Source organism: Pezoporus occidentalis, unplaced genomic scaffold (assembly GCF_034315485.1).
Source record: "Pezoporus occidentalis ecotype Australia unplaced genomic scaffold, CSIRO_AGI_Poc_V1 ctg39, whole genome shotgun sequence".
In the NCBI taxonomy this organism is placed as follows: Eukaryota; Metazoa; Chordata; class Aves; order Psittaciformes; family Psittacidae; genus Pezoporus; species Pezoporus occidentalis.
The window spans coordinates 7,004,625-7,019,555 of record NW_026915713.1 but is presented as its reverse complement, the minus strand read 5'-3'; the positions used below and the strand labels follow the sequence as shown (position 1 = coordinate 7,019,555).

The 14,931-nt window shown below is 39.5% G+C and overlaps 1 protein-coding gene across 5 annotated transcripts in view; it reads right to left on the bottom strand.

Annotated features, from left to right (window-relative positions):
- Positions 1 to 14,931, bottom strand: part of HS3ST5 (heparan sulfate-glucosamine 3-sulfotransferase 5) — a 208,906-nt gene that overhangs the window by 30,257 nt on the left and 163,718 nt on the right. Inside the window, exon 1 of one of the 5 annotated variants that reach the window (XM_062632482.1) lies at positions 2,110 to 2,259. The exons of the other annotated variants lie outside the window; for them this stretch is intronic. The gene's annotated coding sequence lies outside the window, so the exon portion shown is untranslated. Of the gene's footprint in view, positions 1 to 2,109; positions 2,260 to 14,931 lie in introns of those variants that run through there. 5 annotated transcript variants of the gene reach the window in all.

The following is a 14,931-nucleotide window of genomic DNA, read 5'->3' as shown; positions in this document are numbered from 1 at the left end:
AAAAAAAGAGAAGAAGAAAAAGAAAAAAAATCAATATTGACTCTTGACACATTTTCATTTACATGACTGCATGGCTTTCAGTCTGGGCACAAATCAATAGGCAGCTTTTAACACTGCTCAACTAGTTTGTTCTATGTAAAGGAAGAGAGATTTGCCTCAAGTGGCTTGTTTTTCCCTTTGGGCTCCAGGCAGACTGTTCACCATTAACAGTGTGTGATTCTTTGAAATGAAGTTGAGTTTATTTGACTGTTCTTTCTGTGACTGATCAGAAGAGCCTGAACTGTAATATTAATCACACAATGTTTTCTTCATCACTACTTACAGTCAATTGACTTTGTACTTAGTGAAAGCATCTCAAACAGCCAACTCAATGTACCACAGGGCAAGAAGTCAATAGAAGGAAGAAAGATTTAATTTCAAAACACACAGCCTGTGGAGCTGCTGCCACACACACACAAGGGGCAGTTCATCACACTGCAGGTGTGCTACTATTACATGTTTTTATTTGCATGATGAAGGCATCCACATCAGCACAGGTTTGTTTTTTTTTTTTGTTGAACAAGTCTTCTCAGTTAACTGCAGCTTTTCCTTCCATCTCAGGTTTATATGGGAGATACAGGGATCAGGTATTTTCTCCAAATTGTACTGGGTTTGTAACTGCTTAGTTTCAGTTCAAGTCTCTACAGATTTCAGCAGAGAACTGACCCGTGAAGCAGGGACCTTCTGTTTCAGATATACTGATGAGATGACTGTTACTCAAATGCCAGGCATATGTCGTGCTAGTAATACCACCCATATGTTTAACAAATGCCAATTTGCCTAAGATACCATTAATACGGGCTTAATAGCCACTCACATACAGTGGGCTTTCTAAAACCACATCTTTGTTGTACATTGATTTTTGAATGTAGAAGAGCAGGAGTACAGATGCCCAGAGGTACAGCATTATCAGTTTTGTTTCCTAGAGTTTCAGCACCTCACCTCAGAGAATTTTTAGCTCTTGAAGCCTTCACAGAAATTTTCACACCAAAGAAATGCATGCAGCATTGAAATCAAGAGCCTGGTGGATTCATTTATTGCATGCAATGCCTTAGAAATGGTCTTTGATAGAAGCAGACACTGAAATCCAACATGCCATAAAATGGCACATTTTAGACCTACATGACCAGAATCTTCTCACATGCGTGAAGTAGCCTGTCGATTGCCTTCGTTATTTTCATGGGGGCTCTCTGTTATTAAAAAGTGGATTTGTCAGTGGAGCAGAACTGATGTAGCTTCCAGCACAATGTCAACTCTCCCTCTTGGGGCTTTTCTGGATTAGGCCTCTAATTATCTACATACGTGTAATAATAAAATAATGTGCATGAATGAGTACATGCTCATTCTAAACAAGTTTAATATCACTTTATTAAGCAAAGGCATTGAATGAACCAAGGTTTATTCAAGACTATTTTCAGGGGATAAAATTAGTATCATTTCAGTGGAACACACTGAGCATATTTTACTTGGGACAGATTTTGCTGGTTATTAATTTTTCAAAATTTCCATAGACTGGCCCAAAGGTATGAAACAGTCTGTCAGTCTCAGTCCATGCAAATCAATTTTTATTTAGCCATCCAAGCTTTCTTGACATTTGTCTATTATGAGTTTAGAGTTATAGGACAACATGTGTTTCCCAGTAGAAAAGAACAGAGTTGTAACAAGAATAAAGAAGGACTTTCAAGGACACTCATAGAGATCAGTCAGTCAAGACTTCCTTTAAATCTGTATTATTATTCTGTTGGGGGCATTCAAACCAGGTTATATCAAATCAGTGAAGAAAAAAGTAAAGTTAACTATATATTCTAATGCATCCAAACTTTAATCTGGAAGTCAACTCCACAAACTATCAGTTTTGAGCAATTCTTTAGCCTTCAGTGTCTGATGCAAATACAGCATGCACTTGTTCTCAACTTTGTCCCCTGACATTTGCCAAAGAGTAGGCAAAACACAAATTAGTTGCTTAATCAGAAAGCATAAAATTATATTTCCTGTGGAACGGATCCATTTTAGTACAGCTTGTACACCATGTACCAGTACCAGATACATAAGGCTTGTACCACTACTCACCAAAAAGCCCATTAAATGCCAAGTCCATAAGCACACTCCAGCTGTTTTATACTGCTTTACCAACAGGAGATGACGTAAATTACCCCTGTATAGTGTGATGGGCTATCACCCAGGGGTTACAAAGGCAGGCAGTGCACAGCCATAGTGAGCAGTGCTGTGCGACAGTGGCAGTGGCAGTGGGAGGGTGAGGGATGAGGGCAGGACTGCTGGGCAGTCAGCTCTGTTCCTATCAGATGACAAACAGTGGGCACACCAGAAAGGTTGCAGTCAGGCTGCCCAGCTCTCCCAACACCACTTCTGAAATTCACCAGCTACTTAGCTGCAAATTGTGAGCAGTACTTGAATCCGCAAATTGATAGCAGATATGAAATTTCACACCCACTGTAAAAATACTCACAGCTCCTGTGATTTCTTTCAAAGATCTCTGATACTGTGTGCTTTCAAAATTCATTCTGAATGCCTATTATATCAAGTAACAAATGGGCATTATATGGCTCTTGATATGAACATAAGAAAATCTGAGGTCTAAGAGGTAAGATCACCTGAGTAATTTTAAATTCCGCTTTCCTGTCTTTTGAATATGCTCACCCTAATTACTGAGAAATAGACTGCCATTGAAGATCTTTCACCAGGATAGAAACTAATTACAGAGACCTTACCACTATAATTTCCCTATTTTTTAGAGGTATAAGTGGGAAGGAGGGGTAGTTGAAGCATCTTGTCTGAGGTCATCCATCAGACCAATGACCAAGAGATCATAGAGCCAGGCACACATCATTTTCCACTGGCTCAGTGAGCAGATCCCACTAACTCTGCAGCTGAAAGATCACTGGGAATTGCTGAGGGAAGTGACAGGCACATGTTGATGGATTTAGGGGACAAGGAGAGACTGGAATTGTCTTTTTGAAGCTTGCAGCTCTATTGGATTAAACACAGCGTGACAGACTGTGTTTCAACTCTGACTGTTCTGTTAGTGGTATAGTCTAGCAGAGATAATATTAAGCAAAGTTTCAGTGCCTAATCTCTCTCCCAGAGCCTAAAAATCTCTCCCAGAGACCACACCACTGAAGTGCAGCATACGTTTAAGTGGACAGTCAGAGTTCAAACATATGCAGCTATACTGGTATTTCACAGAGGACTCCATTTGGAGTGAAAAGGAACATGAGGATAAGGCCATGGGAATTTTTCACCATCTGTGATAATAATTCAGAAAAAGCCTGGCACACAATCTGCAAAAGAAAATTCTCTCTTGGGATTCCAATTCCAGGATTTACTTCCAGGATTCAAGTATTACACATTTTTAATGCCTTATGATCACTCAAGAAGGCAGATGATTTCCATGCATTGTACAAGTGCTGGAATGGGTTGCCATTTGGCGCAAAACATTTGACACAATGTATTTGGCAAAATACATGCAAATTACCAGACCCAATGCCATCCTTAGGCTGATTTCCAATACAATAATCAACTATAAGTTTTCTGGTTCTTTCAGACCACATTTCCTGAAATAAGAGATTATTAAAGGCTGATGTAACACAAAAAAACTTACTTCACCGGGTGTTCTTAGCCATTTGCGTTTTTTACATCTGTTTACATGCACAAAAGTTTAAAAACTGTTAAACAACAAATCTGTTCAGGTACATATGAATTAGGATTATCAAAATTCATTACACTGTTTAAAATCCTAGAAATTGCTGTTAGGAAAAGGGATATTACCAGACTAAGTCAGACTGACAGCTTGCCTAAATAGTGGTCACAGCAGGGCTGTGCTGTGAGCAGGTTGGAGAGTTCAAGCAGCTGCCAGCACCCTGAACAGTGTCCAACTGCTCAACAAAAACTGCCTCTGGTAGATTCTGCTCCCTGATGCCATTGTGTGTTCACAGGATGTGCATGAAGGAGCCCTGGCTCTGCTGCTGCTGCCGGGCATGCAGGAATGGACCCTGATTGTCACAACTATTATTTTTCCCTATATTGAGGCAATCTGAGCGAGTTACTCTTAGCAGTTTCCAATGGAGTCCAAAGCCTGATGACTTTTTCCTTTGAACTCCTTTTCCCTCTCCTTGTAACATAAGGATACAAAATGGTTAAGAAACAGCATAGTGAAATATAATCAAAGTATACACTTACAGAAGAACCTGCTTAATGGGGAAGTTAACCCTCCCAGTGACTGGGTTATGCTTGGTATGTGATACTTTTCTGCTTACATGCTTTAAAATTCTGATGTCAAATGTATTTAATCCTATTCAGTTCATGTCCTCAATCATTTATTTTGACAGCAAGCTCCATTGACTAATCATTTATTCCTGAGTCAGTTGAGGCTTGCAACACACTGGTTATTAATCAAATCAAGCTTTGCATTCATTAATGGTGAAATGCAACTGAAAAATCCACCCTGCCTCAACCAGTCTGATCCGAGTACAAATGTGAACGTAGATTGAAGTGAAACCTCCAAAGAGCTGAACACTTCTGACCTCAATGGGAGCATCAGAGAGCCCAGGACAAAATCCTGCTCATGACTTGTTCTCAATTTTGGCTTTTCTGAAGTTCAGAATTGCAACAGCTCCCACCCTCAGACCACAGAATCCAAAGGCAAAAAAGATACAGCTAAAAGGAAAGTATTTGGAAAGCATCCTCTTTTTCCTTTCTTTACTATTATTAAACAAATCTCACCTGTCAAACTTTTGCAGTTGACTACATTATGTTATATTGGTGCTAGAAACAGAAGAACTTTGTGTGAAGCCATGAGCACTTTAAGGCTTAAGCAATTCTGAGCATTGTCCTGAGAGTCTGATTGCTTTCATGAACACCTGCCACCTTTTCCTCTGAAAACACATGTGCACATCACCCTGTCACAGCACTGTGCTGCAGCCCCTTTGTGCAGCTTTGTGGCCCCAAGTGTCAAGGTGGGCCTCATGTACCAACAAACTGTGTTTAACACACAGCATCCCAGAGCAGGAGAAAAAACTGCTGTCCTTTGCTGCTCAGAGGTGCATGCTCACAGCAGGCCTGCTACTCAGCAGCATCTCCCTCTTCCACCTGTGAGCAGTGTGGCCCTCTGTGAGACACTGCTGCCTTGCACATGGAAAAGGCAGACAGACAGGGTCTGCATTTGAAAAAGTAAGTGACTGCCTGCCTGTTTATATTTATAATCCTGGCCCAGACACATGGTGGTAAGTAAGGCATTATAAGTGTTTATAGGTAGAGACATAAAGAGATAAGTAGGCGCAAAGGTACAAATGAATGTTGCATATCCTGTGTTTGCAGAGATATCTATGTCTTTTTATTTCAAGTAAAACTTAGAAAGCAAAATAAAGATAACAGACATGCCTACCCGGTAATGTAAACACCTAAAAGGAGGAACATACTAAGGTAATATTTTAACCTACTTTTATGCAGAAATGGAGTTTTTAAAAGACACACAATTAACTGAATTCTGGATTAGTCTGGAACAATTAAAAATCTGATGCTGATGAACAGGTCTGTGTAGAGTAGTGAGAAAATTAGAATGGCATCTCTTCAGAGTCCAAGCACTAATAACAATGGCTTTATTTCCCTTAATGCTTCTCAGGAGTGAGAGATTAGGAGAACACTTTTCCTGCCACAAACAGTCCTTAGAATTAGTGAGCATAATATTCCATCTTTATGTTGATAAAAACATTTTAAATAGCCCTTCTAGAGATACGAGATTAGAGAGATGGATCTTCCAGTATAAAGTGTTCATGCTTACTTGTCCTACATGAACACTTCTCTCAGCATATCCATAGTGGTCACACACAACAACAACATGTGTGGCTGGATGCACAATTCTTTCATGTTAAAGGCAGATATTTCACCATGTAGTAGCAGTACAAAGCTGAATGTATATGGTACCGAAAGATGTTAAAGCCATGAAGTGTCACCACTATTGCTGTATCTATTACTACATTTGGAGTAGTCAATAAAGCAGTCCAGAGCCTGCTGTCTGACCTTAGAAGCTGTTTGCACCAGGGCAGCTCAATTGTCTTTAAAATGAGGGTGACTGGATCTATTTTTCTTACAGCCTCCTGGATGGTGCTGGAGCACTGGCTTAGGAAGTGCTAGCTGGCATGTACCCAAGTGCGTATCTGAGAGCACACTAGCATTAGTGAACAATTGCAGGATAGTGTTTAGGCCTGTATCCTGGCACTCTCCTGCTGGTGTGGGTGCAGTCTGTAGCAGCTATGTGCCTGAGGCTATTCTGCTCCATACAGCCCAGTGCTCCCACTGGTGCTGTCTGCTCCCAGGGTAGCTCTGGCTTAATCTCTTGCAAGGCTTTCTTGCAAGGTGGGGATACTACAAATCAGTACTTCCCAGCCAGAACCTTTCTTTTCTTCCCTCAGCAAAGCTGGTGTTGGAGCAGGAATGCTGGGAGTGTGCAGGTGCTGGGAGTGGGGTACAAGGAAAGGAATATACCCAGATAGGAAGACTTATATGCTGGAGAAAAGCATTCCCTGAATCATACTGTGCTAAAGATCTCCCAAAGAACAGATTATCTAGGGACTGGGTGGGAAGAAGAAGAAGAAGAAGAAGAAGAAGAAGAAGAAGAAACGGAGTCTCCATCCACCTCTCCACTCATTTTTTGCCTGAAGAATTTGCACTACAATTATGAAGTACTATGAAAGTTTCATCAATTTTTGGCATTGGTTTAGTGAAAGATTTGTTTTGTGTTGCCTGACTCTTACACAAATGGTTGCTTGGTTTATGGACATTTACATTCATCAGCTAAGTATAAATATACATAAACCAGATCCTTTTGAAGAAACAAAGCTTAGGTTTTGCAGTATTACTGTTCCATAAAATAAAAATTCTCTTGTGTTTACCAGGCCTAGAAACAAACTTGTTGAGTATCATCATTTATGTTCCTATAGGAAAAAAAATGTGAAAGTCAAGGATAATTGTAGTTCAATTACTGAGCCATTCTCTAGGAGGGAATGATTAAAGTGACATGTTAGTTTGTGTTTTTCCCATGAGGGCTTTCTCTTAAGAATCACTTCTTGATGAAGTGTCCAATCTTCTCTGAACAGAAGAATTACTCAGCTGTTTGTGAGAAAGGTATGAGTGTGAGAATAACCTGTTCTTCATTTCTTGCCATTGTCTTGATCCAGACATGGATAATTTTTAGAAGTAAAGTTCATGTAAACTAGCTGTTTTATTTGGTATACCTTAGTGCTTCTCAACTACTGTTGCCTTAGTTGTCACTGTTCATGCAGCAGTGGACTTGGCAGTGCTGTGGTAATGATTGTACTTGATGACCTTGGTCTTTCCCAACCTAGTTGATTTTATGCAGCCATTGACCATTTCAGACAAAGATTCTTTTGTTGTTCATATTATGATTAGCTATTCACAGAGTTCTGTGAATGTAGCCTAGATGTAGAAAAAATACATGATATGGTCCTTGTCTGTAGAAGGACACATGAGGCATCTTTCCCTTGCAAACTGATCTCATTATCCTGAAGTTACCAAACTACCAGATATATGTAGAAGGGACTGAGGTGTATGGGGCCATCAGGATAAACTGCTGCAGAGGCTGCTTATTGGAGGCTGGTTGGTAAAGCAGCAGTCCCCATTTCTCTCGGCAGTCTTTACTGAGAGCAGAGTATGTGGCCTGCGAGCCAGCAGAAGGAGCTCCACTGGTGGCACCCTGTGCTCTGTAGTTTTGTACTTTGCTATTCCCTCAGTGCACAAGGGTGCTGCTTTCTTTTATTTCTTTATTTCTTTTATTTCTGCAAAACAGCTCCTCCAGACAGACTTACCACACTGCTCTCCCACCATAGTGTTGGCCATTTCTCTTTCCCCCAGCTCCCAAAATTGCAGCTGTGGCCAGAATTTGGAAATTTGTTGTAAATAAATCAGGTATCCAGTTTCAACTGTTGCTTGTGTGTTCTTTAAGGCTCTGACCCTCTGTGAAATCAAATGCTGCCCTGTCCCGCATAGCAGTGAGTATCTCAGTGAGTTCTGTGCTATACTTGCCCTGCAGCCTTCCTTAAAGGCAACTGAAATAGGCAGACTTGTGTGCAAGTGCAGAATGTAGCCCATAGCTTTGAATTTCAACAGACAGCTGTTTCCTAGGACAAATATTTTGATAAACTAGAGTGTGGTGGGAGGGTGAGATTAGGGTTTGGAATGGCTCAAATTCAAAGATTTTTTTCCCTGGGAAAAGTACGAAGGTCACAAAGGACTTTATATATGTACGTACACATACATATATGTAAAAAAAAGATTTGTATATATTGCATATATGTATGTCTGCTTCTCTTAAATTCTGGAGATACCTCATTCCTATTTCATGATAAGATCTGCTGTAATGGTGTCATTTAATCTGGAAATTTAATAACTTTTTTTTTTAGCAGGCAGCAGTACCTAGGAGAATAAGAAAAGGGCTCTTACATTTAGTTTTAAGTGAATAGCTCTACTGAATTCCTGCTGAAAGATTTCAACCTGTGTTGTTTTCCTCTTAATCTCTCATGTCATTTAAAATGCTGTATCTTTAAATGAATGTATCTTAATAGAAAATAATGTAGCAGAGTTAGCTTAGGCTAACACAATGACAAGACAGGTGTTCTGTTTTCTCCTGTCAGTCTTCAAGTTTGCAGTTACTGCCCACCTTTTTTCTTCTCCTCCATCTTGTAATTATTTTCTCTGGTACTTCCTGACACGACGTGTGCTTACACTAATTGGGCATCTAAATCACAGCAAAAAAATTTCATGCTGTAGGCTCTAGCTTTAAAAAATGCCAAAGGTCACTAGTCAAAATGACAAAGGACATACAGGCAAGGGAGAAAAAAGGTGTTTTAATAAGAGGACATAGAAACCTTGTTCTGGTCTATTAGTACTGTGACCATTTGGATGGAACAGATTAATGATATTTGGGTAAAACATAAAAGAATATTCTGCAGACAGAAATATTCTTGAAGGTACAACTCCATTTGAATCCCAGCTGCTGCCCTTAAAAGCATAAAATTCCTGTTTGTCTCAGGAAGGGCTGTTTTTTTTCTCTCTGTGTCCCACCTTCATCTTTTTATGGTGCATCTGATAATATTCAGTGATATACTTTTTTTTCTCTTTAATAAACCCTCATTTCCTAGATCCATGTGATTAAAGAGGGGAAACAATAAAAGAAACCCGCTGAATGTACCAGCAGGCAATTAACCAGCTTTAATGGCCATAGAGAATAGCTTGCAAACATTATTGAAGTGTTGCCCAAAAGCTAAGCTCAAGGCTTAAAAGCCATTTTTTTCCAATCATTTTTAGCAATATTGTGATTTTTTTTGGCCTAACTAGGTATTCTGACTCATATTGACATGCTGAGTTCAAGTAAATCCAGTCTCAGAAGGCAGCTATTCAGCAGGACACGACAGCGAAAGGCTTGTGGTGGCATGGTTCCGGGCAAGGGAGAAGGCTGTAAAGCCTCTTCCTTGGTCCTGGCACCTAAGGGTACCTCTTCAATGGACATCCCAGAGACCAACAGGACAGGAGAGGTAGAGAGAGCAAGACACTGGGAGGGATCCCACAAAAGACAGACCTTCAGAGCACTGGGGTTGTGAAGATGCTCAGAAACAGCGCCTTAACCTTTGCGCAACAATCTTTTGGGGTATGACTCAGGGAAATATAAATTCCCTTTTAGTTTTCCATTGACAGATCTGTATTTTTAAATAAATATATTGGTAGCATCTGACATCCTCGGTTTGTTAATGGAAGTTTTATCCTCTGGCACCAATATTATCCTTGACCGTTATATCCTCTGCCTGAAAAAGAAGAACAGCACTGTGTAAAATAAGATAAAAGGGAGAATAACAGAACAGGATGGACATTAGCAAGGAAGGATGGTCATTGAATTTAAGATACTTCATTAGGAATCAGGACATCCAAGTCCAGTTTCCCCTTCACCTAATGATTATCAAGTGACTGGGGAAGTGTTTAAATATATCTGTGTCTCAACACCATATCCTAAAATATTTCCTTTCTCCATGTCACCTAATCAGATTTAAACTGTTTAAGCTAGGGACTTTCTCTAGCTATGTACAATGATTAACATACAAAGTTGTGTTTTACTGAGTGAGCTGCCCACATATGCACTAGTAAATTAAATAGCGTCTTCTATATATCTTTAATAGTATTAACCTCTAATAGTGGTCACCTATACCTTTAAATAATGCTTAATATAAAACAAAATTGTCACAGTGGACATGAATCTTATAAAAGATGAAATATTGTTATAGGCCTGCATACTATACTCATACTTTTTTGTTTTTTGCCTATAACTACATATGGTACATATGTATAAAATTATATTTTAAATTAAGACTATGAAGCAGTAGACTTACACATAGCCCCGTTTTTTCTGCCTGAAGATACAGAACTAGCTATGTAGCCATAATGCTTTTAGTTTCTTAGTTTTGTGAGATAATGCCAGTTTAACTCGCTTCAGAATGTAAACGAGTGTAGTTAACTGCTTGTTGTAAATATTAAATATGTTCTTTTCATTTATAATGTCTGATTAGTACCATATTTTACCTTTTAATATTTATTAATCTAGTAAAAAAAATCCTGTAAATAAGATAGGGCTGAACATAAAAAGAATGTTTCTCCTTTTTGTTAAATAAGGCGTTGCCTTACACGCAATTATGTGAATTCTCTTTCTGATGTAAATAAACCCATAATGGTTTCAAGGAGGGCATTGCAGGAGCTCCACATCGAATTTTGTGCAGTCATTTGGGGAAAAACTTGAAGCGATTTTCCGCCCTGTAAAAGCAACTTCTGTTCTAGCAGCTTCTGTAAAAGGCTGGGTAGTGGTATGGATTTGATTAGCTCATCTCTTTTCTTTTGACTCAGCAACAGGGAAAATAATGAATGACTAATCACTTCTGGTTACTGTTTTTAACACTGAAGCTATTACAGAACCAATTAAAAAAGTCACATGGAAAGCTATATAGATGTGATTAGGTTATAATGGTAATGCAGGGAATTGTGGATGGATAATTATTCTGCAGTACAGATAATTCCAACAAAGACTAATCAGAAGACATATCAAACACCTAAGAATCATAATTTTGTTTGAATTCCTTTTAAGTGTAATTTAAAAAATTGCAGCTATATTGTGACTTTTTAAACAATAGAGGGGGAAAATTACCCTGGGTTCTTTCCTGCCTTGCCTTGCACAGCATTGCCCTGAAGGTTTTACAGAAGCTCAGTTTGCAAAACATTCCTTCATTAATCATATTTGGGGTGTAATTCAAAGCAGCTTTGGACCTTCTCTAAATTCCACTGGCTGGTAATAGTTTTGTAGGGACTAACCCACAGCTGTGAACTATGACAGCACAGCACTCACCATAGCTCAGCTGACAGAGGGGATTACACCTCCGCATCAGGAGCTGCTGAATTAGACTTAGAGGCCAGCAGTAATAATACACTTGCAGCAGCCCGTGTGCAGAAGAAAATATGACAGGCAGTAAATCGAGGTAGTGTTGTGCCACCCTTTGTGTCTAATTTCTAGGAATGGGGAGAAGGCGGGAAAAGACTTGTTTTTATTGTTATTTTCAAATATGGCTGCTGTGCTAACATCACAGTTTGAAATGCAGAATAAAAGTGCTTGTCATGAGTATGCAAAAACTCTGCCTGACCTCCTGCACCATTATCTCCTTCTCCCCTCCTCGGTTACCTCTCTCCTCTGAGTCGTCTGCAACTGTGTTCAGAATAAGTCCTGCATCTCCCTGCCAGCAGCTTGTATCTTATCTCAAAACACATGGCTCAGTACAATGTCTCCTCTTTTTTATTATTTATACCATGTGCCCTACACAAAGTCATGTTACTCTGTTCTGAAAACCCTGGTGCCATTCAATTCACATCAAAGCAGCCAGTTTGTCAGCTTCTCCGTCACCTAAAACCTCAGTATTCACTGCCCAGCCTCCCTGAACATATCTGCGTCTTTCCTGCCTACTGCCACGTAAAAAGCCCCAACACTTCTACCATACTACTTGCAGGGAAATGACTGATTTGATATATAAATTGTCTTCCATCTTCCCTTTCTTAGTGTCTGCTGACTATTTATCTGTCTTCTCTTAGTGCGTTTGTTCCTCAGGGCAGAAACATTGCTCAGAAAGCATTTATCTTGCACCTAATAGCATTTAAATAGTAATTACTTACTTCATTGTGTACCTCACTGCACAGGCCACCACCTATAGTTCCTGTTTTATTCCAAAATGCATTTTTATATAAGTCCTTGAAATGTTTCAAACAACAACATCTTCCCAGCAAATGATGCTCTGTATGTGAAATAAAACCTTTGAAATAAAAACTTTTAAGAAGTGCTTGTTGACATCCATTAATCAAACTATGTAAAAACAATTTGAAAAGCTTCTCAGCACCAGCCAAACCCCTGTGAGTTCAGCCATGTTACCGCATCCTGCTTCTTGAAGTGTTCAAGTGTAAATCTGTTTCTGGATGAGCACAAGATGTATTCTGAATGGGTTCTGAGGGTGATAGGAGTTGCAGCATGAAGTACAGTAGCAACCTAATAAACTCGTAGAAAATTGCAGTCTTATATCTTCCTAAGGTTGCTTAAAATGATAAATTCTAAATATAATTCAGCCTTGATTTGCCCTGTTTCATGGACTTTATCTTTCAGTAATTTTTAAAAATCTTAATCAGTATTTAGCATTTATGCAAGTCTGTGTGATTTAAGATGCTGAATGATAGATGAGTTCAACAGAGTCCTCAGCTGAAGGACAAGTATTTTAGTGAATGTGAGACCTGACCCAAAGGCTATTTCCAGCAGTTTGTCATTCAGTACAGGGAAGGTTAGGTAGGTTACAGTGATATATGATCTTTCATGCTCTGAACCTAACAGCACACTTGAACTGCTCCTGTGACTTTCATTAACTCTATGCAGCTCTTTTCTTTTATAGAGTAAACTGAGAATGTGACGATCTTTCTAACCATGAAAGAAAAGTGAAAATTTCTGTAAAGTTGGGTCAATCCACCAAAATTTCACACTCAGTCCATGTAAGCCTGAATGCAAATTTCTGCTGAGTTTATTTTGCATTCATTTAGGTACCAAGGGGGAGAGGGTGGAAATCTTGGTGAGTCCTCCATGTGGAGCCCTGTCAGCATGCTGCATGAAGCAGTCACCCTTGTATAGGAGCAGCCTGGGGGACACGAGTGGAAAACAGCACCTGCAAGTGTTCTGCAAATGGCATGGGGCTACAGAGCAGGTGGAGAGAGGATGTAAGTGGGCAAAATATGATGAAAAATGGCTTAGAGCCATGAGCAAGCAAGACATATGGGCAAGCTTTTCAGCTTAAGGGGACAAGCTAGTGGAACAATTCTTCTCTTCTTTCATGTATATATAAGAAATAGAGCTGTTAAAATTACAAGGAGTGAGAAATGGGCATTTTTTATAAACAAACAGTACTTTGAAAAATGCTTTGTTTCACATTGTTGCCACATTTTCCATCAGAAGACTGACAAAAAATAGAAAGAAAATATGGAAGATACTTGTTTTTCTCTAGCCAGCTGGACAGATACCAGCAAAAACAAAAAATCACTTCAAGAGGCAGTTCATAATGCAGTTTATAATCACAAACATTTTCATCAATAATACTCCTGGTTTTTATTAAAAATCTTTTCAGGTGAAAAATTTCCAGAAAACTGAATATGATATTGATGGCCTGATTCTACCTGTAGGCTGGTGAAACAATTATGTCGAACTCAAGTTGCCTTGCATACAACTAAGCTGAGCAGAGAGCTGGGAGTCTGTTGTGTATTTCTACATCAGCTTGGGAGTTAGTACCTGAAATTCCTCAATAGTGCCATCCCTTTTAAAAAGTCTTCCAGTGTATAGCTGTGAATCAAATAAAAGTTCAGGTACATATGGATATGAGTGAAAAATGAAGCAACCTTATACTAATCTTTCTTGCAAGGTAATTTTAGAAACACATCCTCCCCCCGGTAAAAGTTGAAGAGACAGACCAGTTTTCAGTAATAAACAAACACAGTCCCCAAGGCAGAAAACTAAGAGCTAGAAATTATGAAAATTGTCAACTGGTTTATATAGAACCAAGATGTGTGCAAGCAAAACTTGTGTCTTTGCTTTCCATTTGGTCTATGGAGAGAGGGGGCTGCCTCTATCTGTCCCTTGCCTAGCTAATTTCCATTTCCATAGCATGCCTGGGAGGAATTAAGGAGGAAAGACATAAGGCTTCTCTCATCCATGCCTATCATGTCTTCTCCAAGGCAAGACCAAGAGTAGCATACTAGAAACAAGTGGTGAAAGACCCCTTTCTCTCCTACATGAATGCACAGGCAGTTCAAGAGTCAGAGCACAGTCTCCAGTATGTTCATTGTGATCTGGTATCACCACCAGTGTGATGGAGGTCTCAAGGGCATGAATAGGGCAGCACTGCTTCTTTCATTCAGTCAAGCCATGGCAGTGAGAGCATGATTCAAGCACAATGTTGAGGAATACATCTCAGCATACAACCTCTTCCCATTGTTTGACATTAATTTGGTAGGGAGTGTTCAGAATCCCTTTAGATGTGTGTGATTATTTTCCATAATGATTTTGCTAAAGTGCCTAAAATAAGCTAGGCTTGCTTCTTAGCGCTATAAGGCTGATTGTCACTAGTTGCATATGACTTTGCTGCATGCAATTCTTCCTTTGCTCTAGGACGCTGACTCAGTGCCAAGTACAGGATGAGTCAAGTGCATTATTGCAGGCGCCTTAACTTCTGCAGTTTTGGAAAGCATCTATTACACAGTTCCTTCCACCCCCTCATGACTGACATCTGCATTTCTTCTACATATAGA